Source organism: Rhinopithecus bieti, unplaced genomic scaffold (genome assembly GCF_001698545.2).
Source record: "Rhinopithecus bieti isolate Rb0 unplaced genomic scaffold, ASM169854v2 scaffold_27006, whole genome shotgun sequence".
NCBI classification, from domain to species: domain Eukaryota; kingdom Metazoa; phylum Chordata; class Mammalia; order Primates; family Cercopithecidae; genus Rhinopithecus; species Rhinopithecus bieti.
In genome coordinates this window covers 4,132,922-4,149,409 of record NW_016813373.1, presented here as the reverse complement: position 1 = coordinate 4,149,409, position 16,488 = coordinate 4,132,922, and the positions used below count along the sequence as shown (strand labels likewise).

The 16,488-nt window shown below is 35.2% G+C and overlaps 1 protein-coding gene across 1 annotated transcript in view; it reads right to left on the bottom strand.

Annotated features, from left to right (window-relative positions):
* SWT1 (SWT1 RNA endoribonuclease homolog) overlaps positions 1–16,488 on the bottom strand; it is a 139,966-nt gene that overhangs the window by 21,359 nt on the left and 102,119 nt on the right.

The following is a 16,488-nucleotide window of genomic DNA, read 5'->3' as shown; positions in this document are numbered from 1 at the left end:
AAAAAATCAGTTTTGTAGAGATGAGGTCTCCTTATGTTGCTCAGGCTGGTCTCGAATGTCTGGGCTCAAGGGATCCTCCCACTTCAGGCTCCCAAAGTTCTGGGATTATAGGTGTGAGCCACAGCACCAGGCCATAAAAATAAAGAAGGGAAGAACATATTTTTCCTTCTAGTAGTAAAGTATTAATTCTCATTTTCTTATACTAAATATTTTTTCCATCCTTTCAGCATGAATACTGTTTTTCTTTTCAGGAAAAAAAAAAGGGAAGTAAACCAGCTTGTCATTTTGGTACAGTATAGTGCCTGTGAGTACTGTCTGCCTCAGCTGTGTGAGCTTTGTCTAGCTGTGTGACCTCTGGGGAGTTACTCAACTTCTATGTGATTTATCTTCTTATCTGTTAAATTAGGATAACTATCCCTACTTCATAGGGCTACTGCAAGAATTAAATGAGTTACTAGAAGAAAAGTCATTATAACAGCATATGGAATACAGCAAGTACTATATAGTATATGTCAATTATAACAGTGACAGTAACAACTATCATCATCATCTAATACAGATGCTCCTTGACTTATAATGGGGCTATACCCAGATAAACCCATCATCAATTGAAAACATCCTAAGTAGGAGTGCATTTTGACTTGTAATATTTTCAGTTTATGACGAGTTTATCAGAAGATAACCCTAACCCCATGGTAAGTCAAGGATTGTACTAAATGCTTTGCACCATCATAGAATTGAAAAATCCTAAAACAAACCATTATAAATTGGAAACCATCTGTAGTTTCAAGCCATAAAATACATAAACATTGATATAATGAGAATAATATATGTTTATAATATAAACATTGAGAAATCAAGCCACCTTGGTTAATTTTTAAATTCCTAATGGCTTTTAACACTGTCTCTGGGTCTTTATGTCCTTGCCAATACTTGATTCTGTCAGACTTGATAATTAACTGTTCTCAATAATCTTAATTATATCCTTAGACTATTTGGCCTTTATTATACTTGTGGGAGAGCTTTTATAAATTGTTTTTCGGGACATAGTCAGATTTTTAAAGGTCCCTTGGAGGGGCATACATACAGAACATCTTTAAGAATATACAACAACCTCCATAAGAATACCATTTCATAGAAAAAGTTTTTCTTCCAACAAGTAATTTTAAAATACACACACACACACACAAAAAAAACCTTTCAACCCCCCAAAAAAGCCCTGAGGAATACCACATAAGGAGAAGGGTCCATACATAATTTGCTTGGGTAATACATATGGAGAAGGATCCATACATAATTTGCTTAAAACATGAAGACAAAGTTCTCTAGATAAGTTAAACCAATCCTTTAGAAAGGCAATGGGAAACAAACTAGTGTGTTCTAACTTGATAACCAAGTGAAAACAAACTATCAGTCATGTGGAATAATTTATACCTATTCTTTTGTATGGCTTTAGAAATAATCTGAACTGTCCATAAAAGAGGGTGAGAAAATTAGATAAAACAAGATGTTCTATATTAAGAGGCTAGTAAGTTTAACATACTATATTAGACTCCAGAGGATGAGACAAACTCTAGTGAATAACGTCCAACCCTCACAGTGTATTTGATGAGTAAATAAAAATGTAAAATATGTACTCAAGATGCCCAGATCAGAACAAGGGACTCTTTATTTTCTCATTCAACAATTCTTTGAGACCTGGGCCCCTGGATACAACGCTGAACGATCCAGAGTAGCCCAAAGCCTCATAGTTCTAAAGAGAACATGAAAGAAATAAATCCTGACCAGACACAGGGAGATAATAAAGGAAGAAAAATATCTCATTCTTGTCCATTTGGTCATCTCTTCCAACTTTTCAATGGCTACTTGTAAATAGATTAAGAAACACAGGAATTTTAAGTTTCTAAGAAAGAAGTAATTTGTTCTAAATGTAAATAGTTATTTCACAAAATATCACAGAATTGTATTCTAATGAAAAAAGGCTTATTGGGATCTCACTGTCATTCAGATATATTACTTTTATAATCAGATAAAAACTATGTATGTTACTTTTTAAAACAAGGATATATATTATAGGATATGTGATAAAATTCTTTATTTTGAAAGATGGTTGGAGGTAAACTGAGCCCAGAATGGACTAAACAACTTTATTAAAATGCAGTCAACTTGGGGTTGAATTTAGACTTCATTACATCCTATGAACTCTGAATATGAGAGAATGGAATGTGGCCTGGCACAAAAAATTGCAAACTTTTACTCACTAGAAATACAGCTTGTTGAAAATACACAGAAAATAAAATAGAGAAAATGCCTTAGTAATTCCCCACACAAAAATTCTTGAGAGGTCAGCCTTCTCTAAAGTTTTCTCATTCTTTTTTTCTTATACCAGTATGAAGACAAAAGGCTTTTTGAATGAAAGTCCTAAAATCACCCTTCAATGGCAACTCTTTAAAAGAATGGTGGAATCAAGAAATTAGCCCTTGGGGAAAATATTTCTTAGACAATGGCCATTTTTTAAATTTATAAATATATTCACATTTGTCATTTAAAAAGAAATTCATAACAATCACATTAAGTATATATTAAACGCATATTTGCTCAAATGCATATCAAGCTATGAAATATTTTAAAAATAAGACATGGTCCATTATCCTCAAGTGTTTTATAATCTTAAAATTTCACTCTTAAATTCTGGAATGAGTTTTTGGAAACAGATGTTGAAGCAGGATGTAATCCGCAGCTCACAGCTGGATATGCTCTGGTTTCCTTTACGACAGCATCAATAACAACACATAATGAGTTACTGAACACATAAGTCTGACCCTGCTTTACATACACCATCTCCTTGAATTTAATTATGTAGCCCAGCTTTAACACCCTAAATTTGGTTTTGCGATCTTGATCAAGTTGCCTGCTTTCCTGTATCTCGGCTCCTTACCTGTGAAATGGGGATAAAGTAGTGTTAACCTCATAAAGTTACCGTACGAATTAAGTAATGCATCTACAGTGTTTAGCACAACACAGCGCACACAGTACATACTCAATAAATATTAGCTGTTATATAATAATCACTTTTCAGATGTAGAAACCAAGGTCCAACATTTTAAGATACTTGCCCAAGATTACACAGTGAGTGGTGGTAAATATTCAAATCTCCTTGGGTTTGATTCTAGGACTCATACTTTTCCCACCAATAAAAGGACAACCAACACCATTTTCTTGCCTTTAAATTATTTTACAAAATCAAATGAAATAAAGTCCATTTAAAATAGTTAAAGTATTGCTTTTATATGTAAGCAAAAAAAAAAAAAAGCTGCCTTTTATCAAATGCTTCTGGCAAATTATTTCATGTATGTTCAAACACTAATGTAGTTGTTTTATCTTTATCAGAGCCACAAAGCAAGTTGGTTAACAGAACTGACACTCACTAGACGTCCTGACTCAGTCACATAGGCACTCTGAATATTCTATTTATCCATGAACAATTAGCATTAATGTTAATCTGAATTAAACGAATTTCATTTCTATATAACTCAATATCAGATAAAAATCAATACATCTCTTTAAGAAAAAAAAAAAGACCATGCCACTCAAGGTTTAAAAAAAAATTTTCCCCCAAATGCCAGTCAAGAGAAGCAGTGGGAGTGGAGAAGAAATCTGTAACTGGTTGTGATAAACCGTCACTCAAGTTTTTACAGACAAAAGAGAATAACCTGACTAAAATTCTTAAATGATGCATTAAAATGGACTAAATTTTCCATTTGAATTTTAAAAATTCAAATAAAACTTATCTCCTATTTAGAAAAAATAAAGTTGCAGACTCAGGAACAAGGAAAGAAATCTAAAATATTCCAGTTTAATATTTAATTCTAGAAATTCAAAAAAGTGAAATATATTCTTGGATATTTATAAATAACAACTTACAACCCACAGAACTGAATAAATTGTGGTCCCTCTGGCAAGACAATGATTTACATTAATATAATATTTAAAATAGTTTTAGAGAGTGTGAAAAAATGAAGTTTTAAAAGGAATTGCAAGAAGTGGAAATGTTTCTATTTATAAAAACTCACTTTTATTTCTCATGCTAATAAATGAGTCAAAGTTTAAATATTATGAAGCACTTACTTGTTATTGAGGATACAAAAACATCATTTATTGACATCCACTAGCTGAAAGGACTGTAATAAATGCTTTCATTTAACCTCTTTAATATTCAATAAAGCAACTTCTTTCAACTCCATATTAGGAACCAACACAGAAAAGGCTAATTATTACTTAGGTAACAAGCGGTGAATGTGATGGAACCAGAATTCAACTTGACCCTCTGAGGTCAAAGCTCTGTTCCTTTCTTTAATACAGTGACATGCCTGCAATATATCAAATTGGATTTTGTGCTGATGAATTTAGTTATGTTTGCTGATAAACTCAGTGGAAAAATTTATCAATCCACAATGAGGAAAACTAAGGAAAAATCTTGGATCTCAGAGCACTTTCAGGGGGGATTATTTATTTCACGTAAGAACTAAAAATTATACATTTTCTATAGCTATTCTGGAATCGCTATGCAAATGGCAGGCTAGCCATCAGTCCTAGATTTGACCAACAAGACATGCCACTATATGTTAAAATGTCAATGCATTAACAATTTAAGCCAATTAAATGTTTAAAACTTTATGTTTCCTTTTTTCTTCAAAGATAAATTTTTAAGTTATTATACATATTACCATTATAGGCTGACTATACTAATTAAATATAAGTACTTCACATAAAAACTTTTGCCAACAGTATTGGACAAAGTTCAGAATATAAATTTGATCTACTCAGAATACTGAAATCTTTTATTTTTTAAGTTGGTGGTGGGAATAGGAAGCAGTTTATAGGTAATTTTAATGACTAATATTTCAATATTAACTTAAAAGCAATTCTAGAGTAGGAAAATATCATTTGATAGTTAAAAGAACAGATTATATGTCTTAATGTTTGTTAGACATAAACATACATACAATTAGAATATACTAATAAATACTACAGCTTTCTGTTAATTTTGCAGAAGAGTTAAAACACGATATACACCATAAAAACTTCAACTAATCCTGTCTTTTATCTTGGGTCACCAGCCTATTCCTCTCCTGTATTTTCTTCATTAGCATTGAAACATAATAATATAATGGTTGTGATCACAGTCTCTCTGGAGCCAGCCAGCCAGAGTTAAAATCAGAGGTTTACTGTTTTCCAGCTAAGTGATATCAGATAACTTATTTTACCTCACTATGCTTCATTTCTCATTTGTAAAACAGGGACAACAATAGTACTTATGTCACAGGGCTATTAAGATGATTAAATGAGTTAACATAACTAACACACTTGGAACAATACTTGGCCAATAAAATATTAGCTACTACTATCATTATTATATTTCTTATCTTTGAAAACACCACAAATTATCACAGAGCTTGTCAACTAAGAACCAAATGAACATTCAATTCAAGCTGTTTGGGGACTTGTTCTCTTCTCGTAAGGCATCTCCAGCAGTGAATTTTTACATCATTCATATGAATAGTAATGGGCTTCTCTCCTTAGTCCTGATATTGACAATAAACATCAATAGGAGAAATTAAGAAAAGTGAAAGGCAAAAGATGTTGCTATATACTTAACCACATTTTTAATCCCTATTGATTATTGGAAAAAAGGTTAAAAAAAAAAAAAAAAAAGGAGCCAAGTGTGAACAAAACCATGATTGTTATCAGTGTTATCAGTAGAGAACCCAGTCTGTGAAATATTTTATGGACAGGAGGGAACATAGGAACTATGTCCTACCCACTGGCTACCAACTAGGTGAGGAGAGACTGTTTCACATTACCAGAATCCAGGAGCACACCCAGAGGTAAAAGGTGATACTCTGATAATTAGCTGCAGCCATATTACTGAACTTTGCTGAGTTGTGATGGTGGCTGTTGTTATGGGCTGAAGTGTGTTCCTCCAATATCGATATGTTGAAGCCCTAACCTCCAGTACCCCAAGATGTGGATGTATTTGGAGATAAAGGGTTTTACAGAGGTAATTTAGAGTAAAGGAAGCCATTGGCATGGGCCCTAATACAATCTTCTGCCAGGGTAAAATATGTAAAATTCTAGTCCCAGTTTCATCTTTATGTGACTTTGGGTCAATCTATGGGAACTGAAATCAATGCCACAATTTATTGTTAGAAAAGTCATGAGAAGTGGACTGGAAATATCTGGAAATCTCTGACTGATGAAAAGACAGCCTGTGTTATCAAAAATCCATCTCATTAATTTGGTTTAGTGCTCAGTTGAAACCATCTTCAAAAAATCTTAAAACTGTCTACAAAACAGCATATTCTTATCTTAGCTAATGAGTCCATGTACATAAGGTGTTTTCAAGCCTCTTCTGTGATATACTGGGCAAGCGAAGGATGGATTCTCATTCATGACTAAAGAGACATTTTTGGCAAAGTGATCTGAGATGAGCTGGTAGAGTTAGGCCAGGGGATCATGGGGTCCTAACATCATTATTAAGGAAATTCCGAAAAACACCAGCTACAACGCACCCCAAGAGTTCATCACAACACTCTGAGTTTCTTCAAATCCAGCACTTTTTTGTTGTTGTCGTTACTGGGTATTGGCTGTTGTTATGGGCTGAACTGTGTTCCCCAAAAATGTGTATGCTGAAGCCCTAACCTCCAATACCCCAGAATGTGGATCTATTAGGAGATAAGGGCTTTAGAAAGGTAACTGAGAGTAAATGAAGCCATTGGCATGAGCCCTAATACAATCTGAATGGTGTCCTAATAAGAAGGGAAAATTTGGGCCCGGCACTGTGGCTCATGCCTGTAATGCCAGCACTTTGGAAGGCTGAGGCAGGTGAATTGCTTGAGCCCAAGAGTTCCAGACCAGCCTGGGCAACATGGTGAAACCCCATCTCTACAAAACAAATGCAAAAATTAGCCAGGTGTGGTGGCACACACCTGTAGTCCCAGCTACTCAGCAGGCTGAGATAGGAGAATCACCTGAGCTTGGGGAGGTTGAGGCTGCAGTGAGCTGAGATCAGGCCACTGCACTTCAGCCTGGGCACAGAGAGTGAGATCCTGTCTCAAAAAAAAGAAAGAGGAAATTTGGATAAAGTGACACCAAGGATACATGTGCACAGAACAATCATGTGAATAGTCAGCCACGCACAAGCCAAGGAGAGAGGCCTCAGAGGAAACCAACCCTGCTAGCACCTTAATCCTGGACTTCGGTTTCTAGAACTGTAAGAAAATAACATCTGTTGTTTAAGCCATTCAGTCTGTGGTATTTTGTTATGGTGGCTCTAGCTAACTAATATACAGCTGCTATCCACAGATACTGGTGGCCCAGCTTTGGGGAGCCATGTACCTCATGATTAGAAGCAAGATGGAGCATGTCCCAGAATATGAGAATGATGTGGAATTCACTGAGTAGTCAGTTGTTAAATACTTTCTTTGCTTTGCTTTCTAGCATTATGCTTCCTTGGATGATAATCTTAGTACTTAGGATGCTGGTACTGCTGGAGGCCAGTTCTATGATCAGGATTAACCATGTACCAAAGGGAGCCAGAAACAAGTATGACAAATGGGTTCATTTCTTTTCTACTTAGTGAGGCTCCAGTGAGATTCAAACAGGTCCTCAATGAGTCCTGTGCCCTCTATGAAACCAGATAGTGCCAGCTAAATCTACACAATACTCACGATTCTCCTAATACTCTATGAATGTTCCTCTCTAATTGATTAATCCTACCTCACTATCAGGTATCTACTATTTTTCCACTGTAATACGACAAATAGGATCACTCTAGTTAATAAGGAAGGAGCAACTGAAGATAAGAGCTGAGAGTAAAAGAAACAAAAAATCATATCCTTCCACCATTTATTCATACTGCCATTAAGATCTCAATATACCCAATCAGGGCTCAGACACAAGCTTATTACTGCCTCATTACAAGCATACCTCACTAGATGCAGAGACTGTTGACAATACATCAACAACATTAAAGAAATGTTCTATTTAGAAGAACCTCGAGGAAAAAAATTTTGAAGCATAAGAAAAATCCTTTTATTATACACATTTAATTGATCAACTTTGAAAGTGTACAGTTTTATATATTAGACTTTTCATAAAAACAGGACAAACCAAATCACAACATACTACCCCATACCCATAATGATGACTACTAGTTAAAAAAAAAAAGCATAAAATCACAGGCGTTGGTTAGGATGTGGAGTACTGTTGTTGGAAATTCAAATGCACAGCCAGCTGTGATGGAAAATAATATGGCAGTTTCTCACAATATTAAAAATAGGATTACCACATGGTCCAGTGTACTTCTGGCTATACACATAAAAAATTAAAAGCAAGGACTCAAATAGGTATTTGTTTATCCATGTTCATAGCAGTATTATTCACAATAGTCAAGGGGTGGAAGCAAACTAAGGGTCCACTGATGCATGAATGGTGAAAAAATGTGATATACACATATAATGGAATATAGTAAGCTTTAAAAAGGAAGGAAATTCTCACATATACCACAACATGGATGAATATTCAAAACATTACACTAAGTGAAATAAGCCAGTCACAAAAGAACAAATAGTGTATGATTTTACTTATATTAGGTACCTAGAGTAGTCAAATTCAGGTGGTTGCCAAGGGCTGAAGTGGACGGAAAACTGGGGAGTTCATGCAATGGTTACAGAGTTTCAGTTTTACAAGATGAAAAGAATTCTGTGGATAGACAGTGGTGACGGTAGCACAAGAGCAGGAATGTTCTCAATGCCACTAAACTGTACACTTAAAAGTAGTTAAGAAGATAAACTGTAAGTTATATGCATTTTACCACAATTAAAAATTTTAAATATTACATTTTTTTTAAGGAGGGAGAATAAGGAAAATAATTTCTTGATAAAAGAAAATAAGGAGGTTTTAAGGAACCAAAGACTTCGTAGAATTACTGTGGGGAAAGAGTCAAGAAAAATTTCATGTGTCATTATTACAGAATCACTTTTGCTCTAGTATTTATATTATTATGAATGATTTTATCTTTTCATGTATAATCTAAGAAACATTTATACTACTGACTTGACCCTTTGTGTTTCCAAATAAGTCTAATACACATATTCATAAACACAACCTTTTCACTTGACCTTGTGATCTCCTCTAGCTACAATTATGTTCTTTTGCTATTTCTACTTCCTCACCTCCAAGTCGCTCCTTGGCCTACTATCTAACATTTGCCCCAACATTCTCATGAAACTGCCACCACCAAATTCACCAATGACTTCTGTGTTTTTCAATCTAATGGACACTTTTAAACCATATCTTATTTGGCCTCTCAGTAGTAGCATGATGCTGTTAAAGATTCATTTTCTCTTGGAACTTATTCTTTCCTTGACATTTGTGAAGCTAATCTCATGAACTTTGCCTTCTACTCCTCCTCTTCAATCCTCATTACTAGTTCTATAGTATTAAACTGGATTAATTTACCTACACTGCACAGCCATTGACCAGTAAAATAAAAGCATGAGTACTCTAGCACCATTTAAAGATAAATGTCTTGGGTTCTCTCATCCTGTACCTACCCTTATCCTTTGTTCTCCAATCCTTTCCAGTGTCTTCTAGACTCCTTCCTGGTTTTTACCTCAAATTTCTGGCATCACATTTGCCCCTTGGGCTACAGGATGATTTCCCATATCTTTAGCATCTCTTTGGTACTACCTAAGCCATCATGTGCACTCATCCTCTAAAATAAATAACCATTGTTTTCCTTTCCCATCCTAAGCTTAAAAACAAGCACGCTTTGTAAGTTCCACGGCATTTCTAAAGTACTCACCCATGCCTCTTGCTGTATAACAGATTAGATTAATACCCACTCTAAGAGATGGCTTACACACGTACTGCTGATAGAACCTTAGTGACTATCCACTTCTAATCAAGGTCATCAGGGTATCTCTTTAGGGAAATACGAATGTAATGTAAGTACTATAAAGAATCTTGAAATCTGTCCAATTATGTTTTAGATAACTTTACTAAGCTGACATAATTGACAAGAAGTAAGTGGTCTACATAGAAAAAGGGATCAAGAACAAGAATTTCCCTATATAGGAAAAAGGCTGCCCTATTTGGCAAATAAAGCTTTATAGTAGAAAAGAGAGTACTTTAGCTTGAGGTCAATGTCCCCAGGAGTCAGCAAGAAAACTTTGATAGTAATCTAGTTTGCAGTGTAAACTTCCCTCTAGAAGTCACTCAATTTATAAATATTTTGGTTCAGTTGGCAGTTACTAATCTCAACATAAAAGTAAGTGGGCATTCTGATGTATCAGCCTCATTCTGTTCAAATCTGACTATTGTGAATCTAAGTTCTCAGTAAACTGGTAAAATACAATTACTAAACTTGCAAATCTGGGGACTAAACTCTGTACCTATGACTCTGCAATTATGGTATGAAGATTCAAATGACCACGTAGTTTCTTCCTCTCTATTTATTCCTGCACGTATTGATTGCTGATTGTATGTTAACTACTGTGTGAGATGCGAATATATCAAAAAGCAAAATATTTCCTTCCATTAAAGAGCTTCCAGGGTAGTCTGTCTTTAAAACAGGTAACATAAACAAGAGAAAGGCAGCACATGAAATTGATTAATATTGGCTGGCTTTGAGGAGGAGAACAGGGAGCTGAAGTAAAAGGGTGAAAAGAAAACTTTCACCTTTTATTTTCACCTTTTATTTTAAAATAACATAAAGGTATTATGTACATTTTAAGTGATCAAAACTTTTTTTAATTGGGTAGAGATTTAGTGAATCAGAAAATAAGCCTGAGGAAATTATTCAGAAAGAAACATCAAAGAATAAAAGAGATGAAAAAAACAACAGTCAAGAAATATGGCTGACAGAATGCGGACAGCCAGGAATAGGAATTCCATACAAGAGAATTAAGGAGTATGAGAGAGAGGCAATATTTGGAGAGATGAAGAGTGAGAATTTCCAGAACTGAAGATGTGTCTTCAGACTGAAAAAAGCATACCACATCTCAAGAGAGATAAACAAAACAAAATCCATACCCAGATACAGTGTGATAGGATTGTAAACATAAAAGATATAGAGAAACATCTTGAAAGCATTCAGGAGAAAAGATGGCATTAGCTACCCAAAAAAGCAATATGCTGACAGCAGACTTCCCATTTCCAAGATGACAGAAGATAATAAAATTATATTTTCAAACTACTCAGGGAAAATAATAGTCAATCTAGAATCCATACCCAGCAAAATTATCAATCAAGAATGAAAGCAAAATAAAAACACGTCAGTCAGAATAAGAATATTTACCATTAACAGATCTTCACTGAAAGAACTACTAAAATTTTGCTTCATTGAATAGGAAGCTGAATCCCAGAAGACGAGTAAAATGAAGGAAGCAAGGGAAATTTTTTAAAAAACTAATAAAGCATGATAAATAAGCATGACAAAGCTAAACACAACAAAAACTATTTTATATAGTAACAAATAATTAGGGGTGGTGATTTAAAACAACATGGAACATTATATAATGCTAGAAAATAAAGACAGGAAAGATGAGAGGAGGGAGATCAGAACTCAAAGTGTTCTAAGATGCTTGCTATATTCAGGATCTGAACAATACTGACACTTTAGACTTTATAAATCAAGCACACATTTATTAAGTTAAGAGTAACAATAATAATGAAACAAACAAAAGGTACAACCTCCAAACTAGTAGAGGGATAAAAAGGAGAATTAGAAAAACCAACAACAGTATATCCTGACCAATCTAAAAAAAGGCAAAAAGAACAAAGAAAAAGTATGATAAAGAGGAAAGACAGGCTGATTCAAGTGTAGTGGTGTTTACAACTAATTGACCACAACCAGTTACAACAGATTTCTTTGTTCTTTCTCCACTCCCACTGCTTCACTTGACTAGACTTTAAAAAAATTAAAATAATAAAATAAAAACAAGAGGAAAGATTTTAAAATAGTAGAAATTAGTCCAAATACAATATACCAATAATCACAATAAAAATATATAAATTGTTTTACTTATCAAACAAAAAACAAATTGTCAGATTGGATAGATAAAATCTAGCTAGAGAAAATAATGACTCCAAATGGTTGACGATAAAGGAAAGAAAAAATGCTAATAAAAACAAAAAGCTGGTCTAGCAGTATTAATATATAACAAAACAAACTTAAAGGCAGAAAGTCTCACTAGTAGCAAAGAGGATCAATTTACCAGAAAGATTTAACCTCAAAATATGCAGAGCAAAAACTGACAGCATTACAATAAGAAACTGAAAATCCCACAATTACAGTAGGAAATTTTTAACATAAATCTGATCAAATAAATCATAAAACTGATCAAAGACAAAAAACTCAGCAAGTATATAATAATATGGACAACACAAAATCAGTTTTTTTCTTTAGGCTAAAGTGAAGCAGTGGGAGTGGAGAAGGAACAAAGAAATCTGTAACTGTCTGTGATCAATTAGTTGTAAACACCACTGCACTCAGACCAGCCTGAACAAATTTGATCTAATGGACACATTTAGAATTGATGTAGCTTTATAAAAAAAAAAAGGAAAAAACAGAAAGCAGTTAGGTGGCACCAGTTCAGGTTGTTGTGGGTTTATTTATTTACTTTTTTTAGGTTTTCTTGGAGTCTGGTATTTGCATCTTGCAAATTCAAATCACATATGCTCTTAAATAAAAAACTTTTCCATGCACACCACCATTAGGAAGAGCATCATTAAATCACTAACTTCTAAAGCCATAAAAGGATGATTTTTTAGTTTCAAGAATTTAGATTTACTAGAGATAGCCTATATTTAAGTATATCAACCATGTTAAACAAAAAAAAATACTTCCAGGCCGGGCGCGGTGGCTCATGCCTGTAATCCTAGCACTTTGGGAGGCCAAGGAGGGCAGATAACCTGAGGTCAGGAGTTTGAGACCTGCCTGGCCAACATGGCGAAACCCCATTTCTACTAAAAATACAAAAGTTAGCTGGGCGTGGTGGTACATGCCTGTAGTCCCAGCTACTTGGGAGTTTGAGAAAGAATAATCACTTGAACCCGGGAGGTGGAGGTTGCAGTAAGCCGAGACTGCACCACTGCACTCCAGCATGGGTGACAGAGTGAGACTCCATCTCAAAAAATTAAATTTAATTTAATTTAAATTAAATAAAATAAATTATGAGTTTAGTTTTAGACTTTTGGAGTCTAAGCTGAAAATTCACAACTGAACCAAGTAATGGGCACGAAGGAGTTGGGATGACCTCACAAAGGGAGAGCGGAGTATAGAGAGGAAGAGGAGTGGTAGGCTACATCTGGTGATACGTGTAGGAAATGTTCCAAAATTTTCTTCACTTAGCAGTGTAAGAACTATTTAATATTTACCATTAACAGGAATGGCAGGAAAACATGGTCTAAAGATGAAGACAATAGCTTTACTGTAAAACCTTTTGTTGAGACTCAGAAAGAGCTAAAGTGCCTCTTAGAATCATTCAGATACACAAAAGGCCTTTTAAGCGTCTTAAGATTGTGTGCCTCTCACATTCTTATGGTGACAGCTACTAGGGAGGCTGAGGCGGGAAGATCACTTCAGCCTAAGAGAGTTATGCAGTGAGCTATGATCGCACCACTGCAACCCAGCCTGGATGATAGAGTGAGACACCAGTCTTTAAAAATAAATAAAACAAAATCCTAAGAGCAATGCCCATACAGGTTCAAACGGAGCCCAAGATGAGAGGGTGGTTTATCTCAAAGAGATTTGTGGTTGTGACTTTTGTCTAACACAGTGAATATCAATAAAGATTCATAGAAAACAAATAGCTTTACAGGATTGTTCTGGCAAAAGTACTACCACTTGGAATAAAAGAGACAGAAATAATACAGAATGAAAAAGGTCTTTGGAATCCCTACCTTTTACGGGAAGGACGCAGCTTGAGGAGGCTCCTCAACTGCAGCTTCCTTTTCTTACAGAAAAGTAAATCAGAAGCCAAAACCAAGAGCCCAGAGAGCAGAGACAACAGCAGAGGTGAATAATTGCCAGGCAGTCAGGTTGAGCCCTTATAAAGTACATGCAACATGTGCATGGCTGGATTGTAGAATTGCTAGTGATTTCCTGTGCTCCCCTTTTGGAATACGAATGTTGAGAGTATTTATAAACTACGGGGTAGGTGGTGGGGTATTAGTGTGTCTCTTTAGTTCACAGTACTTCCCGTCTAGAGGAATGGTATTCAAGGAGCTCTGCTGAAGGAGCCACACCTAAGGAGCCTCACCTCAACCACACCTGGACCTGATTCAAATAATGAGATTCTGGACTTTAACCTAATCCTATAAAGGGATAAGACTTGGGGATGCACAGGTCTTGTAAGTTGGAGGGATGTAAACTGCTGTGACCTCAGGGGAGACTGTATTTTCTAAGATGGCCACACAAGATCTCTCATCCCACATGTTCTTACAAGGTAACACTGGCATTCCTATCAACAGGCAGGCCCCTCAACCTAGGCAGGTCTGTGACTGTAGGGGAAATGACACTATATGATTTCTGAGGCAACACCAAAACAGGCAACATAGCTTCCACCTCATATTGTGGGACACTCTTAGAAACCAGCCTGCAGCCTGTGAGGAAGCTCAGGCTACATGAAGATGCCCCATATTGGCGTTTTGCTTGAGAGGCAGCATCAGCCAGCCTCAGAGGTATCTCCAGACACTATCTGAATGTAGCTACACAAGAAATCTCAAGTGAGAATTTCCAAGATGAGTCTAGTCAACTCCCCAAACATTACGAAAAACAAATAATTGGTTGTTACTGTTTTAAGCCAATAAGTTTTGGGGTGATTTGTTATACAGCAATAGATACCAGAACATGAGAGTAAAGGTAAGGGAAATCAGTCATTAGCTAGATAAGCCATATGGTATGTGATTTCTTTTACAGCTAATCTTTTGATTGGTTTAGCACAAAAAAACTGCTGAACCGCTTTTGTCTTTATAATATATCAATATATATATATTTTTTTTTTTTGCTTAGTCCATCACCTTACACTAGCTTTAGGGAAGGATCCCTTTTAGTGAAAGCTCTTACTGCACGTAGTTATAAATGAAGGATATTTTCCATATCTCAGTATGAAGAGAAGAGGGAGATCAGTATCTCCATTGATGTAGACAGATATGACAGTGACAGCAGGAACCAAAATCACCCCAGAACCAATGAAAGACACAGACCAGAGGTGGAGTGCAGAAATCCAAAAGGAATAAATAGGGTATGTAAACAATGGTTCCTCCCCAGGTGAATCATTCCAGCACAGAAGTTTCTAAGTTGAATAATTAACATATTAAATTTCTGAACATGGACTTCTATTTAGAATGACTTTCAATATAAAGCTGAAAATGTATGATATGAAAAATATGTTGGCCTGGATCATAAAATCCTATCCCTGCAACTTCTCTGAAAATCCATGTATTTATGAAAAAATTAATTATTGGTTAATTGTATTGAATGTAAGTTGAGTTTTGTTTTGTGTGAGAACATTGTTGTTTGCATGTTAGTCCCTAAGATTAAACATGTAAGGAAAGAGTACAATTACAGTTTAATTGGTGGAAACACACTGAACTAAAGATGCCCTCTGCTTCTATATGGGAAATCTATTACAGGGTCATATCCACTTCTCTTAATTGTTCACAACTGTTTCCAAGCAATCTGAAGGAACTGTTGACTTTTTGAAAATAACCATAGTAATCATGTACTATGATCCTGTACTGCAGAGGGAATCCTAACAAAGCACCATGAATGCAGAAAGTTTCAAAACGCAGAAAAGCCTGAAATAACTATTAATTTAGGCAAAGGAAGAAGGGACCCGAAAGAAAGCACTGTCACCAACTCATACTGTAATAGCAAATAAACAAATAGTCTGCTTTTTAGGAAGGAAAAAAAAAAACAAAACAAAACAAAAAAAAAAAACTTCTAGAAGCAAATTAAATAAAATTTAGTTCCATGACTGAAATATTCTATTTTTATTTTGTAGCAGAGTTTGTTGAAACCTAAATGAAAGCTTACCCAGAAATCTCATTTATTTCTAAAACAGACAAAGGAGAGCCATACATACTGAAGCAGAGTGCAGGTCTGGAGAACAATGCACTCAGCCTTCTTTATGCTTTCCCCTATGTCACCCTGAGAATCCAGACAGACCTCTACTGAGCCAAACTGAAAATTTCCATGTATTAAGTTTCAGTACAACAAAATTTCCCTTATAATTGAGGTAGCTTCATCTTTATGATACATAAATACGAATCTCACTGAGAAATTAAATAGCTAAACAACTTTTTTCCTAAACAACTTTCAATGCAAAAAATGAAAGAGCAGAAATAAGTCTAGAGAAAGCCTAAAGCATCAACAGTTCATTTGTCCAGTTACACATCCCACTATTTAACCTCCAGTAT